Genomic DNA, 7,661 nt, shown 5'->3' on the forward strand with positions numbered 1-7,661 from the left:
AACAAGAACCGGTTCCCAGAACCAAAGTTAGACCTTAAATGAACATTCCTTGGTTTTACTCTGTAGTCTCTCTCTTTGCAGTAAAAAAACGGAATTCAAATCAATAAAAATGGTTCACAAAATGATATGTGTTTTCCTGTGGTGGATATTTTCACTTGTGACACAGATCACCCCGGATGACCAGGGCCTTCCCTGGGTAGTGGCGTACACCCGTGGAGGGGGGGATCCTGGGCTGTTTACCTGAACAGGGGTGGTCCTGAGAGGGGGGCCTGGCTCCTCAGAGCCCCTGAGGGGGTGCGGAGGTGAATTGATCAGAGGGGGTGCGACGTTCTGTCTTAATCTCGGATCTCTGCTGGATCCACAACAGACAAAGGAGAGCTTTTCTGCATGTGCCGGCTAGCCACGGGCTCACATTAAGGAGAAGGATTTAATGCTTATTGAACTATAAGGAAGGGGGGGACAGCGATATTTGGGTGGCGCTGATCTTTGATGCTGGCTGCTGTCAGGGAAAACCCCCTTAGTTTCACAGACAGTTGCAGGGACACGTTGAAGAGAGAGGGCTTTGATAAAGCCTCCAGACATGTACCGAACTACGATGTACATATGGTACTGTTTAATTTAGTACTTTTTTTTTTTTTTGCTTCTTATATGGAATAACACTATTATAAAGTTAAACTTATTTCTGATTTGTTTATTTACAGATAAACAGAGGGTGCTCTGAGTAGGATTAAAGTATTTCTCAGCACAAGAGAGAATTATTTTCCAGCCTAGAAGCAGGAAGGCAGGAAGGACATCTGTGAGAAGTAAACATTGTAGCAGAAATAGCAGAGGAAGCACAGAAGTGTTCTGTCCTCCCCTTTTAAAAGTGACGGGGAAACCAGCCCAATTCAACCACAGCACTTTGTCCTTCACACTAATGTCATTGCTTTTTCAGTGCACATGATAGTGGAGTGTGGCTATTTAGTTATTGAGTATGGACCGTGGAGATTCAACCGTTCCAACGTTCTCTACGCAACGTAATAGTTTACAGTATATACTTATACTTTAATACATATTACTGGATATATTAATCAGTTTTTTCATGAGATGAAAATGCCAATCCTTGTTTCTGAACTCATTTCCTAGCTTAACCAGTTTGGTTCAATTGCACCAGGCAAGATCAATCAAGCGCAGAAAATGATTTGTATCCAAAACAATTTTGTATTTGATCCAGGTCTGATCACTTGACCTGAAATTGTTGTATCGTCATGAGCTACAGCTAGAGTATGCATGTGGAACATTTTCCTAGCTGAAGATGTTTTTGTTTCAGTAGTTCTGAGGCAGAGTACTGGGTAAGAATGATGGGGGCATTCCGGGAATGGTCTTAGAGGGCATTTTCTGATGAGGAAGAAGGCTGCACTTCACCTCCAATGACCTTATTACCAGTGAAGTTTTGGCATGGTGGCAGAAAATGTTGCGACTCTGGTGGGACTCGAACCCACAACCTTTGAATGACCCCAAGTTGTCACCGTCTAGAAGTCCAATGCGCTATCCATTGCGCCACAGAGCCTGGCCATGTGTGCCCTTCACTACAGAGGATACAGGGCTGTCCGCATCAATGCCAATATGCTTTTTACCTGTCAAACCTTTTTTCTTTTGATGAATATGCATTAACCTAAGAGGAAACATCAAGAGCATCCAAGTGCATTATATTTAATGTACCTACCATTTGCACATGATGTGAACAGATTGTTTCTTATTCAATACATTAAATCTCGGTTAGACTTTGCCTAAGGTTTAATTGCTGAGCCAATCAGAAAGCAATTGCCTAAATCTGGAGGCTGTGCGTTTTCATATAATGCAAACATAATTACAGAGGAGGTCCAGACCATTATGACATTCAAAGGAACAAAGGAAGCAACTGCATCTAAAAACAACCAATCCATACATTCTGAGGGTCTCTATACATTAATTCAGAAAGAGATATGGACAGATGGCCAAGCTTGCATTGTGGTTGAACGTACCTCTATTCAAGTATTAAAGTACAGCATTTTACTTTCACTGCTATTGTATTTACATGGGGCATAACTAATGTTATGCAGATTTAGGTTTTCTATATTTTTGTGCAACACTTTGCATAAAAAGCGTATATATATACACCCCCTCACAACATTGTGGTATATCGTGCCACATTTTCATTCATAAAAGATAGTTTATTAAACCTCTATTAGAACACATATTTCTTACTCAAACTTACAAAATTCAGCCTTTCATTCCTGGGTCTTACATTGAACCCTAAACCAAAGCTAAGTGCAGTTTAAGCTACTTAAAAATGCCTCAGCCTACCTTGGTGAAAACAACTGCTGATGAAGAAAAATAATGTCTGCAAAATGGAGCATACATTATACGAATTAAAAAGTGTTGTCAAAACATGAATACACTGAGTTCTGCTATGGGCTCAGATTAGCTTGTACTAGTCCTGATTCTCCCCGCCCTTGGGGGTGTTTTGGTGATTGCAGAACGCTATTTTTAATGATGAACACAAATGAGCACAAGTCTTTTTAAAAAGTCAATTGAAAAAGTTTATTCTCTCATTATAACACACAGATTGTTGCAGTGGGGTTGGAAATGTTATTGCAAATGGTAATGATGTGCAAAGATGTCTTTTTGAGTCATTTTCTCCCAGCCTGATCTATAAGGCCTCTGAGTAGTTGATTCTAATTAGGAGGATAAAAGCCACAGCAATATAATGAGATTGATAACTAATTCATGGCAGAAATTATGTGATACCAAAAATGATTAGCTTTTTCCAGAAAAATATGTGAATAATGATACAGGAATTAGCTGGAACATGCATGAAATCAAATTGTACATACTGCTTTCAAAAAACGATTTCTATCTCTTGGTCCTATTTTCAGCACAGGTGTGCAACTATTGCTAATGAGAAAGCAGGTGAGAGAAACAATTTTCAGAATGTTGAACTAGTTTTTATGCTTTCATAAAAACAACATTGATCTTGGAGATGATGAGAGTCTTTCCCTTCAAAAGAACAGCACAAACAAGTGGAATCACAGGAGTGAAGAGTGTCCAGTAAGGGTCCTTTGTGTACCTTTTTTCTCATCTGCTAGCAACAAAAAAAAAAGAAGATAAAAAATGATTAGCACGGTTTTGTATGTTTTTATGCTCTGTCTTTATTTCCACCGTTCTAAACTGCTCATTTAAATAACTGGTTGTGCATTTACATTTTAATTTCAATTACATTCTAAAAATGTCTGTTCCGTTTATTTTATTTAAATTGTGCTTTTTGTGCTTTATAATTTTATTACCTGGATGTATCAGGTATTTTTAGCTTCTATGTATGATTTTTTCATTTTAACATGTATTCATTCTCATTTTATGTTTTATATGTGTCATTGCCTGTAACAGGTACTTCAGCTGTTTTCTTGGCCAGGTTTCTTTGCATAAGAGTCTGAATCCCAAGAGCTTAACCTGGATAAATAAAGACTCAGTAAACAATACATATATTTGCCACACACTTATGAAATCTGTGGTAATTTTTAGGGATAAGCAACTTCATGAGTGCATAATTAAGATGAGAGCTACTGCTTATTTTGAAAATATGCACAACATGGAGATGTAACCTTTTGTGTACTTCAAGGCATAGGTTTGCTTTCTGTTTCCATGACGACACTTTAATCTTTTTTTGCCATCTCTTCCTATGCTACAGATCAATTAGGTTTGTTACCATTTCTTTTGAAGCATAGAGACAACCACCCGGTCTCCACCCCCACTTCAAAACTAAATACAAACCTCCGATATGGTGCAAATTTAAGCCAATAATCTCAGCAGTATCAGCTCCTTGGTTAGCCAATGGTATTGTACACAGGACATCTGTCCCTCGTTTCAATAAGACATATTTGAAGTGTGTAGAGTGTTCTGGTTCTTGTTGTTTCTCACTGTATTGTCAGTTCATAATGATACCCAATTCATCTGAACTGTAATTAATCTGGACCTCTACAGAACAAAAGTCACTGAAAATAGTGTCTATGTCCACATAAATAAAAATCTAAATAAATTATTTACATTCTCAGTATTCTATTAGTCCATTACTTCCAGCTTCTGAGGAATTCCTAATTGTGATCAAACACAGAACCAAAGCAGCCATCATTCATTTACAACAATACATTTGCTATATATTTGCTAAAAGTAAAAGGTATTCAATAGTTATATTTTTTATGTTATTTCTTTGTTCTGATAATGTATATTATCATTTCAGCTTGACATTTTCAGCTACTGAGTTCAGTTTTCCCTCTATTTTTTAAAATACGTCTCACTGTCTCACAGAACTGTGTCTGTTTTGCACTGTAGCCTCTGAAAGAGATGACATCAGTGTGTTCCATTTTTTGGGGGTCTCCTTTTGAAGTTTCAGTCTCCTCAGGGAAAATAAGAATAAAAATGTACGAAGAGGTCCGGTTCTTTTTTTTGCGGCAGCAGTTTTCGGAGAGAGAGGAATGTTCCCTTTGAAGGACAGAAACAATTGGGGGATGTTGCAGGAGATCTGGGAAAAACAGAGCGGTTTGGGTCCCCTCAGAAGTTCAGCTCTCACAGAAACCACAAAGAAGAGTTTGAGATCTTCTCAAAGAAGATGGGTGACGGAAGAAGATCACATTAAACCCCAAAGTGTTTCAGGGCTTTAAAACTTAAAACAGAACGGATGCTGCTGTCTACTGTACGCACAACTATACAGTATAAAAACATTTTTTCCACAGAAGAGACTTCAGACAGGAGAACCTGGGCTAACATATTGTAGCTTCACCAATAATGGTCCAGTTGGAATGCTGAAATGAATGCGAACAGTTTTAGGAATTTGAACCAATTTCTTATTTGAATGGTTACTTACGTGTGGTTATTTTCATTTTGTAGCAGTAAGTCAATAGCCAGTAACCAAACAGGCAAAAATTGGGATCTCACTAGAACGGTAATTCATATTTTAAATTTCCAAACAATGCATCCAGTAGCAAAGCCAGGAATTCACTTCGGGTGAGAAGTGAGGGGTTTGAAATTCAGATCCGAACAGATAGTTCAGATCGGATAATAGGTAGATCAACATGGAAGCAATCAAATACCAAGCGAATGCTGATCATTGAACCTAGCATCTATGACAAAGAGCAACAGAAAATGTCATAAATATTATATTTGTTCTCATTCCCAGAATGAGGGTGCCAGTGTTTCCACTCCAGCCAGTGACCACCCCACCCATGGTTTTCCTGTGGATTGGCTGAAGTTAAGCAGACCTGGGCTTGGTTAGTGTTTGGACAGAGACCAGTAGGGGACGGTCCTCACTATGTGCCAATTATAAAAGTGAACATTCCAGTGCAGTAATAAGAACCTTATGCTACAAGATAAAGAACCTGATTAGAGCCCATGGTGGCAAAATTAATCTCTCGGGCCAATAAAAAACAAGAACCTAACAGGCAGGTCTTCTATTGGCTCAGAATCCTACACCGGCCCTTCCCTCTGCAGGTGCTGCTCAGCCACTTGCCTACAATATTATTGAGTATAAAAGTTGCACACAAGTTGTATACAAACTGTATACTCAATAGTAGGGAAGTAGGGATGGCCTTTGAGTCCGTTAGAGTTAAGGACTGTTGCCATTCCAGCTTGTAGACAGTCACACAATACCCACGATCACCAGACCAATTTAAAAAGCCTGAAAACCACAGGCGCAGTCGAATGCCTGATTCCCATTCCCTCAGAAAATGCCTTTTCTCAGCCTGTAGTTTGTTCACAACACTTTGCTGTTTGTTCCTCCAATTTGCATAAAAAAATAAGTACAATCTACAATCAGCCTGAGGTTTCAAAATCAAACACACAACGCAAGTTAACAATGAGTAAAATAATAGAGGAATCAAAGGTAAAACACAGAGCCCGATCAAAATAACTCTTTTACATATCCAAATGAACTCATTATCTTCAAAGAAACTGGTGGGAATTTAATTAAGAGAAATGCAGCACAGATGCAAAGATGAATCTCCTCCTCAACAGTATCAGTACAGTTATAGAACATTACACAGTGAAGAACTGAAATGAGTTTAATGCATATATCATATCATAAAAATGTATGCATTGCAATGGCCATCAGTGCAGCTGTTGGGCCCTTGAGCACATTGCTCCAGGGGTGATTGGCCCCTGCTTCGTCTAATCAACTGTATGTCGCTTTGGATGAAAGAATCAGTTTAATAACTTTACTGTAATGTAATCTATGCACATAGAGAAGACACATAAAGGACATCTGCTACACAAGGGGGATAAATAATGTATAGACAGACAGACACATGGAGTCTTCCAGCTCCACATACCTGGTGGGCATGGTGTCCTTCTCCAGTCAGACTCCATCCAACTTTTAATTTTATTTTCCAATGAAGAGGTTTCAATCACCCATTGTCACAAATAAAGCTCAATGTAACAAAACATGAGCAGTAACAAGAGGATGCCATTGTATGTGTGTGTTCGTGTGTGTATGGGGGGGGGCGTAAGTCCCTATGCCTGCTGAATGCTGTAAACTTAAGGAAAGCTCATTTGCAGGAGGTACTCACGCATCCATTGCATTTCGCTGATGTAACAACAGTGGTACAGACATTCTTTTTTATTTCTTTTCAGTATCAGTACTATCTGGGAAACTGGATTACATACAGAAACACCAGGTGGAGTCTCGCGCGGTGCGTAGGCTAACTAGGGCGGTCTGGTGCCGCTCTTACGCCGCTCCAGTGTGTGTCTCAGGGCGGTACGAGGAATACCGCGTGTGGATGAGCCCCAGGAGTGCTGGCACTGAGCTCCGAGAGCTGCCAGACTCATGCGCGGCGGGCGCGGCCCGGGTCTCCCACTGCTGGGATCAATACCAGCACGCTCCCCGAGGGAGACGTCGGATGTCGGGGAGATTAATTGCAGGCCGCGACATAACAGCACACCGCCAGTGCTTTACGCATAGACCCCCCCCCACCCACCCAGGCTCATCCGTCAGCGCCCTGGATCCAGATAAACATGAAAACCCGCGAGGTATCGGCCCTTTGTCTCCAGGTAACCGGGGCCTGGCTCACGGCCCACTGTCTGTGTCTTTCATGTGGGCGAGGGAATTACAGCCCCTTTGTGAGACTGAGAGTGAGGGCGTGTGTGTGTGTGTCTGTGTGTGTGTGTCTATGTGTGTGTGTGTGTGTGTCTGTCTATGTATGTGTGTGTGTGTGTGTGTGTGTGTGTCTATGTATGTGTGTGTGTGTGTGTGTGTGTGTCTATGTATGTGTGTGTGTGTGTGTGTGTGTATGTATGTGCATGCATGCGGGTGTGTGAGTAAATGTGTGTGTGCTTGGGTGCGTGTGTGCATGCTTACAGGTGTGTGTGAGTGTGTGTGTGCTGGGGTGTGGGTCTGTGTGCTTGGGTGTGTGAGTGTGTGTGTGTGTGTGTGTGTGCTTTGGAGCGGGTGAGTGTATGTGTGTGTGTGTATGTGTGAGTGTGTGTATATGTGTGTAAGTGTGTGTGTATTTGTGTGTGTGTGTGTGTATATGTGTGTGTGTGTGTGTGTATATGCGTGTAAGTGTGTGTATGTGTGTGTGTATATGTGTGTGTATGCGCGTAAGTGTGTGTATGTGTGTGTGTGTGTGTGTATATGCGTGTAAGTGTGTGTATGT

At 40.8% G+C, this 7,661-nt stretch overlaps 1 non-coding gene across 1 annotated transcript; it reads right to left on the reverse strand.

The window, feature by feature from the left end:
* Positions 1–1,456: 1,456 nt before the first annotated feature.
* trnar-ucu (transfer RNA arginine (anticodon UCU)) lies at positions 1,457–1,549 on the reverse strand. The gene is made up of 2 exons: positions 1,513–1,549; positions 1,457–1,492 (listed from the first exon to the last, which is right to left on the reverse strand). It is a non-coding gene; the product is annotated as a tRNA-Arg (tRNA).
* Between the last annotated feature and the right edge of the window lie 6,112 nt (positions 1,550–7,661).

This window comes from Conger conger, chromosome 8 (genome assembly GCF_963514075.1).
Source record: "Conger conger chromosome 8, fConCon1.1, whole genome shotgun sequence".
Taxonomy (NCBI): Eukaryota; Metazoa; Chordata; class Actinopteri; order Anguilliformes; family Congridae; genus Conger; species Conger conger.